At 36.4% G+C, this 26,212-nt stretch overlaps 1 protein-coding gene across 2 annotated transcripts in view; it reads left to right on the top strand.

Moving 5' to 3' along the window:
• Positions 1-26,212, top strand: part of LOC129733170 (1-phosphatidylinositol 4,5-bisphosphate phosphodiesterase classes I and II) — a 181,893-nt gene that overhangs the window by 124,339 nt on the left and 31,342 nt on the right. The window lies entirely within an intron of this gene.

The raw sequence follows: 26,212 nt of genomic DNA, 5'->3' as shown, positions 1-26,212 counted from the left end.
TGTGTGTTTCCTTTTCGTTTGTTACCTTGGGGTTCAACAGCACAGCCAACCGAATGGGAAAGTAATTATTCGAAAGCAATCAAGTTGAGGTTGTTTGTCAAATTGCTGTCCACGTTTTTTGCAAAGAGAATAAAATTGTGACTTTGTCGCTGTTGATTGTATATTCATAACAACAAGTTCACGGTCGTGGGTTTTTCATCGGAAAGAAAATGTGCAGGTTTATTCTCAATGGTAACATTACATTCTACAGTTCTAGCTATCGCACGATGTTTAAAAACATAATATTTTTGTTTATTGTTATTGATTGAATTATGTTTTCAAATGACCTGATTCATAAAAGTGAATCGATCAGACAATAAATTCTTTATTTTGTCAGTACGCAACTTATCAGTATTGGTTACTGGTTGCACTGTTTTAACGATGTCAGCTCTCTGAACATCGGTCGATGCTTTATAAGTGTAGTGGTTTGGAGCTGCGTAATACGTTCAAAATATGCTAGAGCATCAAATGCGTTATGACCAACACACATGCATTGTACTGGTTCCAAATTTAATCAGTTAAAGCGCTAATTTCGCTCATAAATGATCTGGTTAGGCACATTCCAACTTTTGCGTGTAATAATAGGATAATGTAATATCTGGAGAATATGGTGAGTGAGGCAGGTCTTTCATATGTGCGTTTCTAAGTAAGTTTTAACGGATTTGGCGGTATGAGGCCGAGCTTTGTCATACAGTAAAACCACCTTTTCGTGCGTCTGCTCGTATTGTGCCGCATATTTCAGCGAATTGCATCAATTCAAGCCGATTGTGTTCTCCAGTGATGGTGCGTTCGATTTCAACAGCATATAATATATAACACCTGGTGCCATCAAATACACAGCATAACTTTTGCAGTGCACATATTCGATTAGTCGACGCCATAAAAGCATGACTGGAAAGTACACATAAATGTTGCTGTAATGAAATAATTTTCATTACCCGTCACGATGCGATGAAGAAAACCTATCCTTTTTTGCCGCTGGAGAAGTTGTTCATAGTTGTTTCTTGGCTTCAAATTACAAGGAACCCAAACTGCTTGTATTTGAATCATTCTCGAGGCATGCGATTGCTTGGAAATGGCTAGGCGAATACGTCCAAATACCGAAGCAAGCTGTTCCTGAGTTTGGCATAGATCCTCACCGAGCAACTCTTCCAATTCAGCGTTGTCGAAAGTACATTACTTCGCGCGGACAATCGTCAACATCGAAATTACCGTCTTCAAAGCTTCTTATTTCAACTCTCGATGCATTTTAGTCACCATAATAATTAAATGAAATGATGATGTCCATGCAACATTTCCAACATGAAAGAGTGTTGGACACCAAAAAAGATCAAATATTAAACTGAAATGGAACCCAAATTATACGCTTAACAGCTTCAAAGTATTTTTTTCTCTCAAGATTGTAAATGAAAATTAAACAATTTTCTAAAAGTCATCCATTGATAAATATTCTCTATCTCTTGTTACTATTCAGATATATCGATTAATAAAAAAAACTTCATTCGTTTTCTTAAGTTAGTCTAAATAAATTTTTGAAAACTGAAGTTTGCAAAATCACTGACCCAAGCAGCTTTTTACGCCGGTCCGTTGACTTTTAGCGATATATACATTAGTAAGCAGGTCAGGTAGGCAATAGGCTTAGTAAGCAGTTAACACCGGTGTCAAATTGTTTTTTATATTTTAATAAACGGACACTTGTACAGAGCAGGTGTTTTCATTTATAGATCGTTTGTTCCTTTGCATTTATCCTCTCTGTATCGGACGCTGAACCCCATCTTCTAGGCGGATTTAGTGACTTTGTTTTGAGTGAATACTGTACAACTCAATACAGAGCTGCATATGGTGACAGCTCCGGGATCAGAACCCACGCTATTTCTTACTGATGCCTAAAACCATTGTCCGGCACGATATCCTTCAAACATCTATTGAAGAAATTGAGCTTCATGACCGCACATTCCGTAATTACTCCTCCGTGATGGATCTTGCACAAATCACCATAGTAAGATGACTGATTTGGGATTTATTTACCATCCTCAATGTACATCAATTCAGTAGCTTCCCTTTTTGTATAGATCGATAACAGTGAAGGCTACGTTGCTTAGGGAGGGAAAGAAGAAAGTGTTACAATTGTTGTTTGCCAAAGACCAAGTTTACTTCTGCATCTCTAACAACTACAACGGAATAAAAGGTTACTTTGTCACCGTGGTCAGTGACGGATTTTTATACTTTCACCCTACCCCTTAACACGTTGATATAAAGACCCTACTGCTCTTCTTTACTGAGCCTCGTTAGGATACCCTGCCAAGTATTGGTAATCATGAAAACCTGGACAGGTATTCATTCAATTGTGCGTGACTTTCTTTTCTGGAATTCTGGGAAGAGTGAAGGTAGAGGGATAAGGAGGAAACTTTGTAGCTTAGTACCATAGAGTCCGCTTTGACCAGCGTGTGTACGAGGGCTCGAATGTTAGTGGAATCAAGCCATTTGATGTTAAAAACGACTTGAGCATGGGTTTATTCTCAGGATGCCCCTCAATTTACTCTTCCTTTACGCTAAATTGTAAAATCCCTTGGTTTGACTTCCTCTTAACAAAATAGGTCCTACTTATAGTAAACTGGATAGAAGAAGATATTTGGCAGGAGAAACGAGGCTCGGTAAGAGCAATAAGCGTGTAAAAGAAGAGGAAAATCATATTACACACTAGCACGGATAAATAATAAGCATGCCTCTCCGTGATAGCGGTATTGCTTATAATAGAAGCAGCAGACACTCGGGAATATCTCACAATAGAACACCGATTGGTCGCAGGGAGCCAGTCATTACAGGAAAAAAAGAGGATGAGAGGAAGCCTGAGAATAAACCCATGCATAAAAGTTCTTCTGACACCGAACGGTCCGAATCTAACTTTGGATTCGAAATTTGATCATTCGCTTGTCAAAGCAGATTTTGTAACCTTAAGGCTTTCGTTTTTTATATACGAGAAGAGAAAATGAAGATAAAGAGAACAGAAAAAATACAACTTGTATTCAGATAGTTATATGAAAGAATTTAGCTTTGTAACCGTTCTTGTGAATTTAAATGCTCCTAACTTCAGAGGCTCAAATGAAGTTTTCCCGCAAGCAAACGTAGAAGCGATGAACTCAGCAAGTAATTACTCTGCAGCCTTTTGACGCACTACCGAGCTGGTTAGGGGCCCTAAAATTTACAGGAATGGTTAAAAAGCTATAATATTTCATATTTTACAAATTTAAGCTTTGCTCTTCGAGCTACAATTATTAAGTTAAAGCTTGATAATTTTTTTTAGAAATGAAAAAAATCATTTTATTCTTGGAAAGCAATAAACCAAAACTGTATTCAAAGTTTTATCAATATCAATATCGTTCGGAATAGTATTCGATTATGTTTAGCCCTTTCAAAGTGGAATTACTTCGAAAATTTTTATACATTCAACGATGATTGAATTACAAGGTCATTTGCAAATCCAAGATAATACAAACTACTAGTGAAGAGCAAAGCGATTATAAAAACAAATTTGTCCAAAGTAGGTTTCATATCTAGTTTTATATTTATAAGTCAACAAACGGTCTTCGAAAAAAGAGTCTGCTGAGTAAACTGCATTGGAAAAAACATCTCAGTCTAACGTTTCCAACATGTCGTACCTGAATGTGATGGAGCATTGTCGTGAAGAAAAATTATTTGGTACTCTAGTCTGTGAACTATTGCAATTAAGCTTCAACATTACATGTGCTTATATCAGAGTTCTCGACATAGTCGTCAGAATAGTGCTGAATTGAATTGTGCAAAAACCACATTACCAGTGATCGGCATGGTTTTTATTCTAAAAAATTCGTCACTAGCAATCTGTCGTGGTTTTTTTTCAGTTGTTTTCTCGCTCAAAGAATGCGGGATTGCGAGTAGATGCTGGGTACATGGATTTTAAAGCTGCGTTAGATCGTGTAAATCATGACACCCTTCTACGAAAGTTGGATGAACTAGGGCTCTCTGCCATGCTTGTGAGATGGTTCCGATCGTACCTGACCTGCAAAGTTGTGTGTATCTTCTGGAGTACCGCAAGGAAGCAATCTGGGTTCACTTTTATTCTGACTATTTACTAACGACGTTGCTACTATTTTACCTCGAGGTACACGGCTCCTTTTCGCATACGATGTAAAATGTAAATTTTTGATTGTAGCCTGCCTTCGATACTGTCTGGAACTACAGAAGTTGCTTGATACTTCCAGTGATTGGAGCAGCCGTAACATTCTTACCTTGTGTGTAGGAAAACCTTCAGCAGAAAGCTTCAATCAATTAGCTTTCAAGTGCGTAAGCGTAAGTTAAAGGTAGTTTTGGATAGCCAGCTTACATTCCGAGTACATTACAAAGATGCCATTCCAAGAGCCAACAAGCAGCTGGGATTCATTTTAAAAATTGCCGATAGATTTCGCGATCCACTGCGCATAAAAGCTTTGTACTGCACCCCGGTATGTTCGATGCTCGAATCAGCGGTTGTCGCGTGGTGTCCGTTCAACAAAGACTGGATTGATCGCATGGAAACTGTTCAGAACAAAATCATGTGTATACTACAAAGGTATCTTCCTTGGCATAATGCTACGAGACTGCCACCCTATGAGCATCGCTGCATGTTATTGGGGATTTGACGTTGGAGATAAGGAGAACTAACGCATAAATTATCTTCGTTGCGAAGGTCCTGACAAATGAAATCGATTCGTCTGTTATTCTCGCGGAATTGAATCTCTTTGCTCCGGAAAGGAATCTGCGGAGACTTGGAGGCAAGGTTTAGTCGGTACGGCCAGTATGATGCGTTTAGGTTCATGTGTCAACGAGGTTGAACGAGCTTGCAGAACTGTTCGACTTCCACGAACCTATCAATTTTTTTGCGTCACCTGAGAATTCGCTAATAATAATTTATTGTTAATCGTCTTTAGTTGTTAATTTAATTCAGAAATTCATAAACAAAACATAAATATAACACATTTGAGTATTTCAAAATGAATTCATTTTTTATTCCAGAAAGTGATATTATGGAACGGGGTGAAATTGATCAATTTTTATAACAATTTCCAATTAACTAGCTTCATGTACATTTTTCCCGAAATAGTATAATTTTAAAACAAGTATTGATATGTGCTCCAGTAAACCGCTATTGGTGAAATTTCTATTGTCTACTTCATGAAATACATTCGATAATTCTATAAGGTACTATGAGGTAAATTGGGGTGAAATTGATCACCATTGAGAACCATACATTTTTTCGGCAATGTGCTTTTTTGTGATATGCTAAAGATAAATGATGATTGCTGTACTGAAAAAACGAAAATAACGATATTTCAGGTTGTAATTTGTTTATTTTGGTTCACGAGCTGCTTGTTGCTAAATTTGCCCTCATTTGATCGTCGTTAGGACAATTTCCATTCGGTTTGTTGCAAAACCTCAAACACTAGCTCTGAAATTAAAATCTTTGTGGTTTCCTGCGAAAATATCAGTATTTCTTTAATGGTATGGAATAATCATTATCGAAAACTACATTTTTTTAACTTTTATCAAACTTCACTCAATTCTCCAAATTTAACGTAATTAATCTTCATGGTCCCCAAATGGTCCCCGTGATTCTGTGGTTAGTGATGTCGGTCGGCTAGCTCTCTCACACGGTTGTGATATCGGGTTCGATTCCCGATCAGGTCGAGGATCTTTTCGAGCTGGAAATTTTCTCGACTCAGCACTGGGGCACGGTGTATCATTGTACTTATCCTACAATATGCAAAATGTGCCAAAACAATATCGATAACGAATTCTCTCAATTAATCAAGTTGATCGAGACCGCATCAGCCCCCCAGGCTAGCGTGCGATATTGTAATCCCCAACTAAGATTACTTCAAGTAAACTCAATACTTTTTTTGTTATTTGGAAACTTTTTTGATCAAATTTGATTGAGTTTTGACGGAGCTAGAAGAATTTTTCGGAAATATGAAAAAATTGCACCGGGCATGCAAGGGTTAACTTTGACAGGTATGTGAATCATGCAAAAGTTGCGTTTTAGGACACGTTAACATTGCCTAGTGTTGTAAGAGCAATATCTTTTGATTAGTATTTTTGCCTTTCTCCTAGAAAGGTATAGCAATCACTTGCAAAACCGAATGTATAAAAGTGCTCCAAAGGGCCGAATGGCATATATCACTCGACTCAGCTCGACGAGCTGAGCATTTTCTGTATGTGTGTGTATGTGTGTGTGTGTGTGTGTGTGTGTGTGTGTGTGTGTGTGTGTGTGTGTGTGTGTGTGTGTGTGTGTGTGTGTGTGTGTGTGTGTGTGTGTGTGCAGATTTTTATTCTCACTCAATTTTCTCAGAGATGCCTGGACCGATTTTCATGCAATTAATTGCAAATGAAAGGTCTAGTTGCCCCATAAGACCCTATTGAATTTCATTGTCATCGGATTTCTAGTTTCGAGGTTATGTATCAAAATGTAAAAATCATGAAACATCATTATCTCGAAAACTACACAACCGATTTGAACAAAATTGGTTTCAAATAAACGAACTGCCTGAAATACCCTTAACTTTTGAATTTTATGAAGATTGAACTTATGGTTCAAAAGTTACGAAAAGAAACGTGTTTTGAAGACTGTTTAATCTCACTCATGTTTCTCAGAGATGGCTGAGCCGATTCTCATAAAATCAGTGTCAAATGGAAGGTCTAGTTGTCCCATAAGACCCTATTGATTTGTTTTGAAATCGGACTATTACTTTGCCTGTTATGTTCGAAAATGTGAAATCCAGCTATGAAAAGGAACATATTCCGAAGACTACTTGGACTCACTCACTTTTCTCAGAGATGGCTGACCTGATTTCCACAAAATTAGTGTAAAATTAAAAGTCTAGCTGCCTCATAATACCCTATTGAATTTTACTGTAATCGGACTGTAACTTCGTCTGTAATGTACCGAAATGTGGAAATCACGAAACTTCATTATCTCAGAAACTACACAACCGACTTGATTAATATTATTATCAGATGAGCGGGCTAGTCAAGGGCTAACTGATGAATTATGATTGAACACGTGGTTTCAAATTTTGGCTGCCCTATACGTTTCCATTTCATTTGATTATAATCGAACTTAAGCAACCGTTATGTATTAAATTGTTAACAAAACAACGGAAGTCTATTATCTCAAAGATTACAAGACTTATTTGAACATAACTAGTGCCATACGAACGAGTCATCTCTCAAACTTACAAATAACAAACTTCATAACAATTTGATATGTGGCTCAAAAGTTATGGAAAGAGAAGAAATTCGAAGACTATTGAAAGCTATACCTGGTTTGATCAATATATGTGGCCTCAACATAATTCAAATGTGGTATCGTACTATTTGAACTTTCCAAATTCATTGATTCCTTGCGATGTGTTTAAAATCTGCAAATGCACGACGAATCGGCCATAGGATATAATCAAAGTCAAGTAACAAATCGTTTAAAATGATTGGTTTTATCGAAACGACAACATCCTCGAATTTTGGCTTCTGTACATCGCCTTAATTCTGAATATATTCATACTGGGTGGTATTCGGTCATTTCCAGCAGATTTTCTGGCATCAGTCAAACACCGGAAATACCCATATTGGGAGGTATTTAGGTATTTTGGTTGTTTTTCAGAAACTAAAAGTGGTCGTCTCTAAATTCAAAATGGTGTACAGGGTCAACGTTTGGTTTCTATGCTTTATCTCGATTACGATCCATATTGAGTATTATTCGGTCATTTTCGACTGTTTCTTAGAAGTTGCCATTTAGCAATTCAAAATGGTGCCTGAGGTCAATTGTTAGCTCCTTGCATCATTCTGGTTCCAGAGATAGGGTAACCGCTCCTATATTCATCTCAGTACCTATATTCATCTTATCATACCTCGTTGATCAAATTATCATCAAATTTTACCATATTTTCAACGTAAAATTTTCAGCCCTTCCAGAAGAGGGAGGGGTGTCGAACTATTATGGACATTTTTGTTACCCCTAAAAACATTCACATGCTAAATTTGGTTCCATTTACTCGGTTTGTTCTTAGCCTATATGGATCAGACAGACAGACAGACCGGACTGCATATTTATATGTATAGATTACAACATCAATATTCTAGAACCTTAAGAGTGAATAAATGTAAAATTGGATTGAAGCGTTCATGTAAATCTATTTTTACAAATAAAAGTTTGAATGAGAAAGGCAGGGTTTGACCGCTAGGTGGATTAAATTAGGTTTTTATCATGAAATTTCATGTGATCAATTTCACCCCAATGATCAATTTCACCCCATTCTACGGTACGAGGTAGAATATACAAGTAATTTACATGATTACTTGTATCTTCAGATCTTTCTAGTTTTAGATAAATCTGAGACTTATTTAGAAGCTAGTGCGCAGCACTGGCTTGCATTTCATTGACGATTTAGGCCTTGAAGTATCTTAAAATAAAATACATACTTTATTTCTACAAATGAATCAAAACCAAAATTATTTGTTACCTCAGATTTTTGAAGCTCTGGGTGAATCCTAGACTTACCTAGAAACTAGTATACTACATTGGCTTGAAATTCATCGACCTTCCTGAACCTTCCTCATCGATTAGATTTATTAACAAAATATCCGGGTCTCCTCAATACATTTCACAAGTTCAGTTCTTGAAGTTTTACGAAGTTAATAGAGATATCTTACGCTGTTTCTTCTATTTTTTTATTTTTAAGAATATACGGATGAATCAACAAATAAATTCCACAGCATTTAATTGAGAGGTAAAGTTACTTGATACCAGCTTTTTGTTAACTTAGAGGTTATCAAGAACTTCTAGCGAGTAAAGGCGCTATATCCTTGGTTTCAAAACCCGAACATGAGGGGGAAATACCCATTTTTTCAAGTACTGGCTGTTTTAGTGTAGACTAGACTAGACTAGACTTAGAGGTTATCAAGAACTTCTTGATAGCTTGAATAGCACTAGTTCACTGCTTAAAATTTATATTTGGGCTTTACAACGGGAAAAACCCAGCTAAGACATCGTACAATCTCTCGTTAAATTTGTGAAGTCTTATGTTTCCAGCTCTTGATACAATTTGTTAGAAATGTGGGTACCGCTCCAAACTGTTAATTGTTTGTTTTGGTTAACTACGAGACTGTTCGGATTTCTCAGAGTTTTCGAAGCATGTGAGCATGTAGAAAACGATAGAAAACTAAATAACTCAAACTTATTGTTATGAGTGAAGGAAGAAAAAATGTGAAAACTTCATTTCGACACGACTTAAAATAAGTCAGTTTTGAAGCATTCGGATGCCTATGTAACTTCTTTTTGATTGATATCGAGGCCACGACCCACAATCAATTTGCGTGATAGATTGCACTTACTTTTAGTTATTGAACTACTTATTTCAGTTCGAATTGATTCACGGGCTTAAAAAATATAATAATTATATTTTTCAGCATTGATCTTAAAACAAATTCATCGTATTAAGTGAATAATTTGGCAGTTCTATTATTAAGATTCAACCAAAAATTAAAAATGAAATAATAAATCCTTCCTACAAAAGTTACAGGACAATGAGCTGCAAGTTGCGTTTAATGAACCCTTAGAGAGTGTCTCGAAGACAGAATCGTTAAAAAAGGACACATTTCTAAATATTGATTGAGGTTGAATATTAAATTAGTGAAATATATATTGATCTCTTTCATAGCTTGAATTGTGGTTCTGTTCGTTTACCCTTATACAAAAAGGTTCAAATTACAACATCTTTCAAAAAAGGATTTGTTTCTCCCTTTCGATAAAAGAGGCTGTAATATGAACTTTTTTAAATAATGGTTGGGGAAGCTACTACAGCAAAGTAACAATTATGAACGCGACCAAAAGTTGACAGAATTCGCACTGCCCTGATCCATTATAAAATTAGTTGAGTTAGAGAGCACACGCAACGATGCTCGCCCAGATAAGCTTGTTGCGATGTTTCCAGCAATTTCGATCCTATTTAATTTGGGTTCCCCCCTCTCTGTCGCTCCGGGAACGGAAACCCGCTGGTGCTCATTTACCCGTAATCAATTACGGAAGCAAACGCGAAGGCAAACTTTTTCTCCGTCCCTTCCACAGTAACTTACAGACTTTGACGAGGAAAATCACTCGAAAGATGGCAAATGGGAGTACCACCGAGCGACAATTGTGTATCAAATTAATCTTCTGTGAAAAAGTTTATTTATGACGTTGAACCCGAAGCGCGTAAATTTTTTCGTGGAATAATATTTGTAGTAGTTTGTTATGTTGGTAGGCAAAACACGCAGAAAGTGAACAATTTCGAATCAATGTACAGCTCCAGTGCTGCTGCAAATCGGCTCGTCGGATAAAAGGGTTTTTTTATTTGCATTGTAAATGCCGTAGGGAATCGTAATCTTTCCTGTTTTACTGCATGGAAATTTTTCGTATTACCTTTTGCAAAGCATCCCTAGGATGAAATGAATTCCGACTTTCATATTGGAACTAGACCGGATTATTTGCGGGAATATTTACGCTTTCGTACTTAGCTCCAATTGCTTACTTTCGGCTGTAATTTATTTGACCGGCCACAACAGTGAGTTGGTGGTTTTTGATGTTCGGCCCTGCTGATGATCGTTGATGTTTGCATCTCGGACGAAACGGAAGGTGCCGGGTGCGGAATTGGGGAAGGGAAAAGTCAACAACTTGCACTCAACTCGGAAGCAGATTAAGGATGGGATGGAAAAATCAGAATAAGCATGAGTGGTCCTACTATTTCCTACACAATTTATTTGAAAGTCCAGCTTATCGCATGATTTATGATTTCCATTATGTACTTATGAATGGCACGCAACTGTAAGGCACCGAGCTGAAATGAGAAGAACTTGATTTCTGTGCTGAATTTATGAGCGGTCATAAATCACTCAACTTAAATGTAACACCGGAAAATTAGAGATTTTATTTCCAATTTAACGCCGTGCTGGGTGAAGTTTGTTTAAAAATTATTTTTATGATGTTTCCATTGCTGGCTGGCTTCTTAAAAACTTGCCGTGGTAGCTTGGGGTTGAGACGAGATTAACAGACAAAGAAAAAAAAAGGGACACCCCCAATTCCATTCACAATCAGGGCCCAAGCAGAAGAGCCGGAAAAGCGCTGTTGATGGAGAAATATGTCCAGCATTGGGACACTAAGACCGCATATGGATCTGTTGGGAGGGAAATAGAATTTGTTCTGTGTTCGGGCTGTGGTAAGGAGAGAAATGTTGCAACGTTGGTATATATGTTTCAGTCTTTTTAAGGCGCTTGACTAGAGCAACGAAGTCGAGTAAATATGTGGATTCAGTCATGACAAATTGATAGCACGTTAGCCGAGCGTCGTTACGTAAGTTAGCTTTAAATTCATCAGAGCGAAAAAATTGTGTGTTGAGTAATCGAGCAGATTTAGCGGTTTCATTTGTTATAATGAATAAACGTGAAATAAATGGCTCACATAGTATCTCATAAAAAAGCCAACTTCACCCATCTATTAATCACGTTTTAATCGAACCAACTTTTGTACAAGCGTGTCTGCTTTTGTAAGGAAGCTTAATGCAAAAGTTGATGCTTGCGTGTTCGGCGATAGTCTGCATTGCATATACACATCCCAGAAACCGCTGCTATATTAGAATGACAAGAGTAGCTCTCTTCCGGAGAAATTCAATTAAGCTCGCCTTCTAGTGGTGTTCTACTTTCATTTCCTCTCGAGATAAATTGTTTCTGTGCTGGATGACAATGTTGACTTTCCGTGTAACCGTTTGAGGCAACGAACGGTCCTCTGTGGGTAAAGTGGGTATTAACCAGACTCGATAAATCCATAAGTCGTTGCGACTGCTATCTAAATCATTCAAACGTTCGACCGTATGTATTCTAAAATGTCGATTTTCTCATTGACGGTTAACTGAAGCGCTTTTTATTGCCATTCAAAATCAAGTCGTGTCTGAATTCAAAATGGAGGTGCCAAGTGTTTGGTAATACCGTGCAAGAGAAATTCCACCATGAAAAAAAACCATCATCCTAAAATTAATCGCGCCTAAGCCGCTTTAAAGGTTAAGGACATTTTAAATTACTTCGACTCACAGTGGTTTAAAGTAGCAATGGGCTATCTTCATAACAAATTTTAAACATGGTGGGACCTAGAACCACCGTGCGACTGACCAAAATTTCGAACGGCTTTATGTTGCACACTTGCTTGTTAACTTCTCTCTAAGGCGTGAATTTATACAGCACCGTTGTAATCGCTTGCACGCTGTTTACGGTCTGCTTCTGGCACCAAGAGAGCACCAAACCTTAATGGTAGTAGCAAGCACTTTGCCCACGAAATGTTTATCTTTTTCTACCGTTGTGTCTTCGCACAGTTTTCCGGCCGTGATTCATAAGACGGGTGGTTTTCTCTACCATGGAGTACGAGACGGTTTCAAAGCTTTCACAAGCCCGCCGTTCCACTGTAGCAGAAGTGCTATGACAGGATGATAATCTACCGGATTTTGATATCACTATTATGAGACACGAAAGGAAATACTGACGTAAAATCGAATGTTACAAACTATCGTTGGAGAGAAGTTCACGATTTTTCCCCTCGATAGATAAACTGCCTGTTCTCAAAAAGAACTACGACCTCTCAAAATGGTTTTCATGGGTGAACTTTATTACTATTGCAAGTATCACAGCAGAGATAACGGCACATATAACCAGATTTGATGCCATTCAACGCATTTACTATCGGGGTCATGTAGAAGCTTAAGAAGGCGTTCATCGATTGAGAATGGAGTCTTTAACATAAAACAAACAATTAACTGACTGGGTTGACTGGGTAAAGCCGTACCAGAAAATCCCAATTCGGTAAAATGTGACTTCCAATCAATAACTGGTACGAAATGGATAATTACTATAGCCCTAATGTGGCTGAGTGTTAAACATGGAGTAAGTCCAAAGGGAAAAATTTCATCATTTTATTTCAAAGTTTGTGCAATCAACCAGTTAGGTTAAGTTGTTTTTTAAACAAATGTAGATTACATTTGAACACCAAAATTGTTTTTTCAGATGTTGTCATTATGTCTGTTGGCCGGAACCAGCATTTCAAGTAGAAGCGAAATGTTTATTCAAATTTGTTACACAACCGTAGTATTTGCCAACTTTCTAACTTCAGCATCTCTTTCAGCCTAATTTTTGCGGTGTATGCTGTTTGCTACCGGTTTTTTTCTCGCTCCAGTCTCTCATTCGCTCTTGTTTTCTCTGTAAAACCTGGCATATCATAGGCGATACCAAATCATCGTTACCGTCGAACAACAAATACAACAGCAGCAACAACAAAAACGGCAAAGTTTCCTTTTCTTTCTTCTAGAGGTACTTCGAGGTAATACAATTTGCATAATCCATTCGGATGCGCTCCTGCCACTAACCAAGGTTAGGTAAAGGTTATATAGCCGACAAAACAACCGCACACCTCCATCGGAGCGCACGGCTCACTCGAGTGGTGTGTCACAACATTGATTCATCACCATTTTCCTTTTGCCCGAAGCCACCTGACCTGAAGAAAAAAAAACTGTTTTCCTTTTGTCATGGCGGAAAATTAGGAAATGGTGCGATATCCGCATCCCGTCAGGGCCAGAGAAGTTGAAATATTAAAATGCAGCGTCACGTCAAACCGTCAGTGAAACGTTAAATAGCTACTTTTATATCCGAGCAAGGATTGTGGTTGCTGTATCGGTGTGCCGGAAGTGCCGGTGTGAAGTGCCGGATACCGACCAGATGAATTTTCTTAAGAGACTTTATTTTCGCGCGTGTATGAATTTGGAGCTTGCGATTTGCATGCTTGCTTGCACTGTGATAGTCAGTCTTTTCATACCAGAGACCGCTGCTGTCAGATTTTTTTTCCGAAAAAATTCAATTAAGCGGCCTCACAAGTGGCCTCGAGGTACGCGGCTGGTCTGTGCAAGTTACATGCTTGAAATTCGGTAGACGCGGATGTGTTCTGAGCACTTTTACTTAATCAGTGTTTTCGAGTATCCGTCTTGGCTTTCGCAAGGACTTCAAGCTATTTTTGTTACTGAACGTCATTTCGCACGACTCGAAAATAATTGAAATCTAACCTGAAAATTGATCTTCTCACCTTCGAGGTGCACTATTAGTAAACATGACAATTACGAGGCTAGCGCAACGATCCAACTGACTCTAACAGTCTTCCCCCTGATATTCGGAAAGGTTTTTCCGTGTATAATCATACATGATTTTATAGCAAACTTTTAAAAAATAAGTAATTAAATCAATAATGTGATTTAATAACACTGCACACTATTTCCAAAGCTGCGAAAACGTGATCAATATTATTCTGACCCAAAATAATTGATTTTAAAGCTGTACTGTTTTCAGCAAAGTTGCAATTTTATGATAAGCCACATAAAATTTCAACACATATCGATTAAATTGTTCTGGCCAAATGAAGTGCGATGCATAGGAAGTCTCAAGAAATCTGATCATCTAGTCGTTCTAGATAGTACGTTGCATTGAACTCGTTCTAGCAGCTCTGGGCTATCCGCATTGTTTGCCAGAAGATCAAAAATAAACAAATGTTGCAGTAGACTCTTTCTATTTCTCAGAGTGGGTTGCTGTATGAGGGCGCTTTGGTGTTCATAGTGAGGAAAACGGATTGGATCATCCCAAGGCAACATTCTCAGTGCATACCGAACGAAATAACGCTGGATTCGTTCAATCCGGTTGATCTGAACAGCGTGGTAATGTGACCAAACGAGTACTCCATACTCAAGTATACTGCGTACTCGTACAAAGTAGAGCGACTTCAGGCAATAAATATCAATAAACTGCTGCGTATTCCTTTTGATAAGGTCCAGTACAGCATAGGCTTTAGCAGTCGTAACTGCAACGTGCTGAGCGAAACATCCCTTTGTAGCCGAGCTTACTGAAAGACAGAGTTCCACGTCAAAACTTTGCCGAAGACACCATATTCCCATCAGCCTATTTAAATGGACGTTTGTGGAGTTTTCTACAGAATGGCCCTTTAAAATAATTGTTTGTGAAATTTTCTATAGAATTCCCCTTAAAATAAATTAAAGTCAATAAAATTTTTGATGTAGAATTACGTCTTATGACATATATAGGGGTACAAATAGAAAAACCGAAAACATCTAGAGCGTCACAAAAATTGTCCACTTTCAATTTGGAAAATCATCTGTGCGCTCGGCCAAAGGCAGAAAATTATAGTTTGATTTTTCGAACTATTGTATTATTCAAAATTTTCGAGCCTTGTGAAACGCCGATTTCTGATTAGTCGCTTGATGCTTGCTTCCCCTAACACGGTCTTAGAATATTATACCTAGTTAACCGGGAATTCACTATTTTGGCTATATAAAAAATGCTGCTAAAATCAGTCAGTTCACTAGTGGATTGCTACTAGCACGGACCTAACTATGTACCAGCGGGTAGCGGTAGTAGCGGCAGCGTATACCAGCAACGGTGACTGCAGCGGGAATACTAACAGTGGTAACAGCGTCAGCGGTAGGTGCAGTGGAATTACTGTCTCCAGTAAAAAACTACCGTTGTGGGCAGCGGTAGCTACATTGACCGGTACTTCCTCCAACGAAAAGCTGCCTTGTTTGGTAACACACTAACGGAGGTTTTCGACTGTGTTAACAGAAGAGTGCCTTATTCCGACTGTCAAGAATAGCACACAGATGCGATGTTCATCATATCTGATATTGATTTGAACAACAAATTGTCCTTTTGAGGACAAATATTTGCTTAATTTACAGAAAGAATATTTTATAGTACATTTATTTTACTTCATTTAAATTATTAGAACAAAGTCGGTTATGTACTAAACTTCATGTCCATGTCTTAGCATAAACTGAATTTTCTTTTCCCTCTGCGATATGCAACACCCAAACACTGTGAACACTGCGCTGTTGTAAATGTCAAGCCTTGTTGAAACACAAATTTCGATTGATCTGATTGGTCGCTGAATGCTTGCTTTCTCTAACACGATCGAGCCTGATTCTGCTCACACCAATTATTTTACTGATGGATGGTGGGAATAACGGTCGTAACTCAGTGGCAGCTGATATCAGCAATTGACAATTGAAAGTTTTTACCTACCGCAGGCCGATTTGCATGACGTGTGAGATAATTTTTGTTTTGTTGTTATGTCGGTAGCATTTTTTACCATTTTCTGAACTTTATCAGCTACTAAGTTGCTAATAACAGTTAGCAGATTTACAACAGAATACAACAATACGCGCGAGTCGCACACAAATTTTAACTACTCCTCAATCAAATGGCGTTACAATGCACAATGGTCCAGAAACCAAATTTAGCGTTGAATTTGGGCCTAGAGCTCTATAGCTATTTTAGAGAAAAACTTTCTTCTACAAAGTTGTTCGTTATGATAAAGCGCTTATTCAAAAATTATCAAAAATTAGGGTGACCAAAATTTTCGATGCAATCATTTACCAACATTTTTATCTTCGCGGATAGAAGAAAAACTTGTTCTACAATGTTATAGGTCCATTAATTTTAAGAAACATTGTAAAAAAAAATTTCTTCATCTTCGAAAACAACCGATTTATATTAAAAAAAAAACGCATTTTGCGTTCTAACTTTTTTGTTTCAAGTTTCACCTTAAAACTGTCTTTGAACGACTTTTAGAGCTTTATAAGAGAAACAATTTGCAATGCTGATATCGTGAATATTTCAATTCTAATCAAAGTTATTAATGTTTTTCATAAAAAGTATGCATTTTTCATTTGTTTGTCATTCTTTTTGGGGCAAATATAAAAAATATCACTTGGTCTCATTTTGTAGGGCATACTTGACTCTATAAATCGAGAAATTTTGAAAAATATGTTATTTTTTAAATTTGAGTAAATTCAATTTAGATACATGACAAAAATTTAAATAATTTCATATATTATGCTCGCAAAAGCACCCAGATTTATTTTTTTTGGTATTTTTTCTTATAACTAGAAATAATTACCTTCAATTTGCTCCTAAAAGATTAAAAATCGATCAACTGGTTCAAAAGTTATGAATTTTTTTTTTTCAAATTAAATACATCGAACACAGTCGTTTTTTATGGTCACCCTATTCCGAAGTTGGTAACGCAAAGTGCTTCAATTGTGCTCAAAATCGCAGAAATGGATCTATGTTGGAAATAATCAAACCCGTATTTTTTCGTTGGGTTGTTAGAGGTACTAGCTCCGAAATAGGGTGACCATAAAAAAACGACTATATTCGATGTATTTTATTTCAAAAAATTCATAACGTTTAAATTAGTTGATCGATTTTCGTTCTTTTTGAATTAAATTAAGGGTAATAACTTCTAGTTATAAGGAAAAATATCAAAAGAATAAATCTGGGTGCTTTTATATGCATGACGTATAAAATTATTGAAATTTTTGTCATGTTTCAAATTAAATTTCTTCAAATTCAAGAAATAATATATTTTCCAAAATTCTTCGATTTATAGAGTCAAGTATGCCCTTCAAAATGAGACCACGAGATATTTTTTATGTTTGCCCCGGAAAGAATGACAAACAAATGCAAAATGCATATATTTTATGGAAAACATTAATTACTTCGAGTAGAATCGAGATATTTACGATATCAGCATTGCAAAATGTTTCTCTTAAAATGCTCTAAAAGTCGTTCAAAGACAGTTTTAAGGTGAAACTTGAAATAAAAAAAGTTAGAGCGCAAAATGTGTTTTTTTTTAATATAAATCGGTTGTTTACAAAGATAGAAAAATTTTTTTTACAAAGTTTCTTAGAATTAATGGAGCTATAACATTGTAAAACAAGTTTTTCTTCTATCCAAAAAGATAAAAAAGTTAGATACTTGATTGCATCGAAAATTTTGGTCACCCTAATTTTTGATAATTTTTCAATAAGCGCTTTATCATAACGAACAACTTTGTTGAAGAAAGTTTTTCTCTTAAATATTGCTATAGAGTACTAGATCCAAATTTTCCCCTAAATTTGGTTTCTGGACCATGCAATGTGTGTAACACAATTTCTTTTCATCTTTCTTTCAACAGGTTCAACATAAAAACATATCTATCGTATTTTCAAACCTATTGCAAGAAATGCATTGACATGAGACAGACTGTCGAAATCCTACTTAACCTTGCGGTCGAGGTTTATAAACAACCTCTTCAACTATTCATAGTGATTTTCTAAAATTTTTCAATGCTCTACAATGTTGTTGGCTGTAACAAAACACACAATTCTACCGAAGAAGGTTTGTTTTAATCTCTTATATTTCTTCAGCTGTTAAAGACTTTTATTGAAATAATGCACACATTTACTAATAGGTGTCTACCTGCAAACCCCAAACATGTGTTGTCAAACGGTCGACAAAAACAAATAGTTGGAGGGTAGTATCCAAGACACGACCGCATGACGTAGGACTACGGCTCCGGAGAAATCGTGGCAATTGTGATCCATATTCATATGACGAGACATTACAAGTATTGAGATGATTGTACAAATTTTCAATATATTCGTTTATTCACTAAGCGAACTTGCTTTGCAAACTGCTATCGTTGTAAAACTGTAATACAAAAATCTGGCGTCCGTATGTCACCGGTACGGTCTTGGAATGAAAATTATGGTGAAATGTTTGAATGGTACCTTTTGCATCAAGGTTTCGTCAGCTACTTGAAAGAGGATGGAACGTAGTAAACTAGGAAATGGCAAGAAAAGCTGCACCGGCCGCGGCCGAAAAATAAACACCAAGAAAGAAAGGAAGAACTCGATTATAAACTTTTTTGCATGAAGTTTTGTAAGGGAAAAATATAACTACCTACTTAATTTACATAATTTTTAGGCACCAAAAGGTACGATTATCCGATGATTCTTGTTCTTTGGATATTTCGGGCAGAACTTCCAGCCATTTTTAACACTTTTGCAGTGATCAAGTACACGCAAAAGTTGGAGTGTGCGTAACCAAACCATTGAGCGAAATAAGCGCATTTACTGATTAAACTTGGAACCAGTACAACGCATGACGCATTTGATGCTCTAGCGTATTTTGAATGTATTAAACAGCTTTAAACCACTACACTTATAAAGTATCAACCGATTTCAGAAGGCTGGCATCGTTAAAACAGTGCAGCCAGCAATCAATACTGATAAGTGAGGTACTGACTAAGTTAAAGAAATTATTGTCTAAATTAAAGAAATAATTGTCTGATCGATTCACTTTCATGAATCAGGTAATTTGAAAACATCATTAAATCATTAACAATAAACAAAAACATTAGATTTGTCCAAAAAATTTTGCATTTAATTATGACTCTGGTTTTATTCACATGCATTCGGTTCCGCGTTACTGGCACCAGTGTCAATAACTCTGTGGCATTAAGGCTCGCTATTGGCTGTTTCGGTTGCTGAGGATTTTCAGGGATGCATGAGCGAAAAGTAAAGAACGGTTTTTTGAGCGCCTCTTAACTGATCGTTCGCCCGAACCCGAAGTTAACCAAGACATTACGATTTTTGTGTACAAGATACATATTCTAATTTTGATCTCGGTCAATGTATTCCTTGTACAACTGCGAAGTCGGAGCGAATTCTGTGCGAATTGAAAGGACACATTGGATGATTAAAGCTTGAACTTTTGCGTGTACAATTTTTGATCGATTGAAGCCAAAATCTCGAAAATAAGATATAAAATGTCCTTAATATAATAGCTCAAACCATCACAGTTTACTCCATGGTTGAATTCTTGACTATTAAATTCATATCCTACGTCAAAAATTTCTGCAACCCAGTTGGAAAAAAATAAAAGATTGTAGTGGTTTCGGTTTTTCAGATATCACTCTTGGTAGCAATGTATTAACGGCTTCGCCAGATGAGAGAGAGAGAGAGAGAGAAGAAAGTATTTGGGGATCGTCTTCATTCATCAATGAGTTATCGGCGTTGGCGATGTACATTAGGGTGGGGCAATATGATCGATTTTCCAGAACCAATTTTTTTGGTTGGGCTTTGGGCCTTTTGGGGCCCCAAATAATCTTAATCTAAAAAAAAAAAAAAAAAATAAAAAAAATAAGTTTAAGATTTAGATTATTTTAAAAAATAAAAATTAAAATAATCTAAATCTTAAACTTACCGGAAGTCGATTGGTTGTGTCTCCGCTTGGCGCATTGCTTTTCAAATTTATATAAAAATTCGTATGGAAAACCTACTTCTTTGCTTTTCTCTTACTAGAGAGCTTATTTATGCTTCATATATGCACTACATTGTATCACAATATAGTGTTTTAGATGCCTAACAACTTTGCTGAAGACACTGAAGACCTAGGATGTCCCAAAGAAAAGTTACAGCTGTTCAAATTTGAGTATGTCAAATTAAATGCTGAAAATCATTTTTTCGGCCTGCACTACCAGTGTAGCGGCGCAAATAGGCTTTCCATCAGAAGTAACCTGTCGTATCGAGTTTTTTACACTCAGCTGGACTAAGCAAACAAATTTAGGTTAATATTATAGGCGCAGGTAGAATCTATAAGGGGCCATCCACATACCACGTGGACAGCTTTGGGGTGGAGGGAGGGGGTTTGGCTAATGTCCACGGTCCATACAATTTTTTTTAGAATTTATATGCTCAGTTGTCTACGGAGGGGGAGGCGGGGGGGTCAAAATCGTTAAAAATCTGTCCACGTGGTATGTGGAAGGCCCCTAACATGTTGCAGAGGTTACATCTGATAAAAACCTGACATGTTCAACTTTGAATAGTAAGCTATAGCAGCTTTCAGGGACTTCTAAACTCTTTAGTGTCTTCGGTAAAGTTATTAAGCAAAAAAAAAACCTACCTTTTGAAGTTATAAAACGTATGGCTTAGGCCATTTTGAGTTTTCTAGAGTGAAAAATGCAAAAAAGTAGGTTTCCCCAATTCTTTATATAATTTTAAAATGAAATGCGCCAAGCGAAGATAAACCAATCGACCAAATTCAGAATTGTTCATAGTCCCAAGTAAAACAAAAAAAAACTTGGTTCTGGCTCTGTGCTATCAAGCCTGAATTTTTCCGTATAACGACGCCCCACTCAAATGAACATAGACTCCCATGCGTTTAGGTGTGAATTTTTTTGAACGTTTTTTATCCAGTCTGTGAGGTGCGGTGTGCGCTGCTACACTTGAATCGTATGCTCGGTTTTTTGTCAACTGAATTCTTATGCTTCCGCAGTCGAACTTAAATTTTCCGTCGACTTTGGCCAGCGTATTGTTTTTTGACTTTTATTTTTAAAGTATTGTTACTTCTGTAAACAGCAGAATAACCATGTTTTTGTAGCATGAATTGAACAGGGTTAGTTGTTTTTATATAAAACGGCAGGCTGATGTTACGCTGTTCTGCTTTTGCCGGTTGTAGTGTTGTACTGTTTAGTCTATGTTTTTTCCTTTGGTGTTTTCGAAGAATTTTATTCATGAATACCTTATCATACCCGTTCAGTTCGGCAACTTTATGTGTCTTATTCCTCCTGTCCACGAAGTCTTCTCTATCCATCGGTATATTGAAGAGACGGTGGAAAGCTACTTACTTCTGGGTGCCGTAATGGTTGGAGTCGGTTGTTGGCTGTTGGCTTCCGGTATATTCTGATAAGTTTGCAGCAAAGTTCTTCTTATCAATAATTATTTGAATGAAGGAGCATCTGTAACACGTTTTGAAATAATACTAATCAATATTTAGGGTTGTAAAACTTTTTTAATGGTGCAAGAAACTGTTCTGGTTGCTCTAATGATATTTGGCAGAATTGAGTTTACATGTTGCATGATCGTTATTCAACACTAGTGGTTGCTTCACCCCTTGTGCTTTACATTCACTTACGATTGATTAAAAGTGACAGATGCACAATATGACAATCTAACTTTCATGACTTTCATCTAACACTAATTCAATAACTTTCTGGTAAAAAAGTGGCACTGAAAAGATTCAAAATGACATCTATAAATTTTTGGCCTCTGGTAAAACTCTGGCTTTAGAAATAACCACATTGGCTAATTTTTGGCCATTATATGCTGTCTTTCGGAAACGAGAAGTCGCCATACAAGAATTAAGAATGTCGATTTTTGGCTACTTGATATCATCCCGGCTCCGGAAACACCCATATCACGTAACATCTCGATTACGAAAATATCCAATTAAGTAGTATTTAACCATTTCAGGCTGTCTTACAGAAACCGAAATTAACCATGTTGGATTTTAAAATGGTATCTAGGATCGATTTTTGGTCTCTGGTCATCTTCTGGCTCCGAAAATAACCGTATATGAGGTTGATTTTTGGCATCTGGATATCATCCTGGTTCTAAAAGTACCCCTTTATGAATGAGTTTTCGAAAGCTACTTTTGAAACAATACTTAACATTCTTCAATAGTACAATAGTAGTCAACATTATTACAATTATTAGAATTTTTCGCTTTGCGGTGGATACGTTACGTGGTAAATTTTGCAATCGATTACTGCAAGAACGAAGGAAAGTTAATCGAGTTATTAACAATTGAGATTTTAAAAAACCTAAATTAATCCACCTAGCGGTCAGACTCAGCCTTTCTCATTCAAACTTATTATTTGTAAAAATAGATTTACATGAATGCTTAAATCCAATAAATGTTTATCCACACTTTGGGTTCTAAAATATTGATGTTGTAATTAAAGTATAAAATATGAAATTTGACGTAATGTTAGTACTTAAGAAATAGCGAAATAAAAGCAATGACTCTTAATTTCGAACAATTTAATCACGAGCGATGCCGGGAACGTTCAGATAGTACGATACCACATTTAAATCATGTTGAGGCCATATATATTGATCGAAGCAGGTAAAGTGTTGAATAGTCTTTGAATTTCTGTTCTTTCTAAAACTTTTAAACAGCATATCAAATTGTTATGAAGTTTGTTATTTGTAAGTTTGAGAGATGACTCATTTGTATGACACAAGTTATGTTCAAAGAAGTCGTGTAGTACTTGAGATAATAGACTTTCGTTGTTTTACAAATTAAAACATAACGCTTGCTTAAGCTTGATTACAATCAAATGAAAAGGTAGCGTATGGGGCAGCCAAACTTTGAAACCACGTGTTCAATCATAATTCATCAGTTAACCCTTAACTAGCCCGTTCATCTGATATCAATATTGTTCAAATCGGTTGTGTAGTTTCTAAGATAATGAAGTTTCGTGATTTTCACATTTCGATACATTACAGACGAAGTTACAGTCCGATTACTGCAAAATTCAATAGGGAGTTATGAGGTAGGTAGACCTTTCATTTGATACTAATTCTGTGGAAATCGGGTCAACCATCTCTGAGAAATATGAGTGATTCCAAGTAAGTTGTCTTGGAATATGTTTCTTTTCATAGCTGGATTTCACATTTTTAAACATAACAGGCAAAGTAATAATCCGTTTGAAAAAAAAATCATTATGGTTTTATGGGGCAACAAGACCTTTCATATGACACTAATTTTATAAAAATCGGGCCAGCCATCTCTGAGAAACATGAGTGAGATTAAATAGTCTCCAGAACACGTTTCTTTCCATAACTCCTGAACCACATGTTCAATCTTCATAAAATTCAAAAGTTAAGGGTTTTTATGGTAGCCCGTTCATTTGAAACTAATTTTAATCAAATCAGATGTGTGGTTTCTGAGATATTGATGTTTCGTGATTTTTACACTTTGATACATAACCTCTAAACTAGAAATCAGATTACAATAAAATTCAATAGGGTCTTATAGGGCAACTAGACCTTTCATTTGCAATTAATTTTATTGAAATCTGTTCGGTCAGACCATCTCTGAGAATAGTGAGTGCGAAAAAAAGTGCACATACACACGTACACACCCACACACTAACATATACACCTATACATGCTTATATGCAGAAAATGCTCGATTCGTCTAACTGAGTCGAGTAGTATATGACATTCGGCCATTTGGATCACTTTTCCACCTTTTAATTAGCCAGTGATCGTTAGGAGGAAGTCAATATGTTAACTTTCATTATGTGATTTCACATTTTCATGAACAACGGACAAAGTTACAATCCGATTGCAATGAAATTCAATAGCAACTTATGGAGCAACTAGACCTTTCATTTGACAATAATTTTGTGAAAATCGGTTTAGCCATCTCTGAGAAAAATGAGTGAGTTTAAACAACCTCAGGATAACTTTTCTTTACATAACTTTTGAACCATATGTTCAATCATTACGAAATTCAAAAGTTAAAGGTTCTGGGGACAGCCCAATCATTTGAAACCAGTTTTATTGAAATCGGTTGTGTGGTTTCTGAGATATTGATGTTTCGTGATTTTTACATTTTGATACATTACCTCTAAACTAAAAATCCGATTACAATGAAATTCAATAGCAACCTATGGCGCAACTATACCTTTCATTTGCAATTAATTTTATGAAAATCGGTCCAGCCATCTCTAAGAAAAGTGAGTGAGAAAAAAAAGTTGCACATACATACACACACACACACACACACACACACACACACATACATACAAACATACAGAAAATGCTCAGTTCGTCGAAAAAAGTCGAGTGGTATATGACATTCGGCCATTGGGACCACTTTTATACCTTTGGTTTTTGCAGTGATTGCTATACCTTTCTAGGAGAAAGGCAAAAATGATTACTTATTTCGATTTTAAATTTTCATTTTACACTCTCTCGCAAAAGCTTCCCGAAAGACAGACAATTGGAGCAAAATTTACATTTACCGAAAAGTATTGATACTATTGGTAGTTTAAAGCAAAAACCGAGTAAAAGCTGATCGCTTGCAGTTAGAACTTTGAATCGAAATCAAAGAACCGAGAACAATGTAAGGGTTGGTGGTCGAACCTCATTTTTTCCTGTTTTTTTTTTTTCAAATGGTAACAGTTAAAAAATTGAAAATAATATTTGGTACATAAATAGAATATAAGAATCCATTTTGATAAAATAAAAATTATTATTTAAGAGTTAACTGGACGGTGGCTTTTTCTCATATAATTTTAAGGTTAGGTATCTTCTCATGTGACAATTTTGAGTGTAAAAATCTTAGCTTCCACCTAATGAGTGTAGCTCGAATCGCTACTCCATGCATGCGTCCGCGGTGCAAACAACCGATCAAAGTTTCACTCACGTAATTTTAATGATTTTCGAGAAAATTATCTTGTAAAATGCGGGCAAACTTTTAGCACGGAGTTTCACCTTAATTTTAACATACCAGACTGATTAGGCAGAATTTTGGATTATTCTTCTGCAATTTAATAATAACTATGTTACAACCGCGACTTCAATTTCTTTGCTGAGTTTTTGCATTTTTCACAATATTTAATCCACTTCTTCTTAATGTTCATTACATAGGTTGTTCTTATAAATCAAGTAGAGTAAACTAAATATGTAGATTGTTTAAATAAAATAAGAATTAACCCAGCAAACAATCAGATTGAATAACGTTGATGCAACAGCGAAATGATTTTATGGGAAAATGTTCTGTTTACGTTAAATGTGTGAGAGCTAGCCTTATTGCTGAAGCACCGTTCTCATGCACCCACAAGATTTACGTTTGCCGTTAGAGTCATTAAGGTACGCTCACTTTATTTTTAATTGAAAAAAAAAAAAAAAAACGTCAAACTGCTGTACTAAACTAAATCAGTCTTGTGTATTCAACTTTAATCCGCGTTGTGAATGGAATTATGGCTAAACAAAAAAAAAAACATCACACTGAGGTGGTTGTACTAAAACTTTACCATTACGTTTTACACCCCTTTTTATGACCACCAGCATCAGTGTTTGTTGAATCGACTGACTATAACCACTGAATTCTATATAAACAAACAGCTGAGAAAATGCTTACTCATGGACGTTTACATTCATTATTTCTGAAATACTATTATTATAAGAATGGCGCTCTATCTATAATTTGAAAAAAAAGCAATTAAATCGCCGTTATTATTAGAGCATCTACACAGCTGTCACTTCTACAGCGGAATTGCGTCAACGAAATCTATTCACAGACTACATCTTCGTGAACGCCCCTAACCGCACACCGACAAAGTTTATCCTGACCACAATCACTAGCAGAGCTACATTTGCATACGGAGTGGTCACTACGGTCGAGAAAAGGA

Source organism: Wyeomyia smithii, chromosome 3 (assembly GCF_029784165.1).
Source record: "Wyeomyia smithii strain HCP4-BCI-WySm-NY-G18 chromosome 3, ASM2978416v1, whole genome shotgun sequence".
In the NCBI taxonomy this organism is placed as follows: Eukaryota; Metazoa; Arthropoda; class Insecta; order Diptera; family Culicidae; genus Wyeomyia; species Wyeomyia smithii.
The sequence above is the reverse complement of the archived record's forward strand: the minus strand, read 5'-3'. Positions and strand labels throughout refer to the sequence as shown.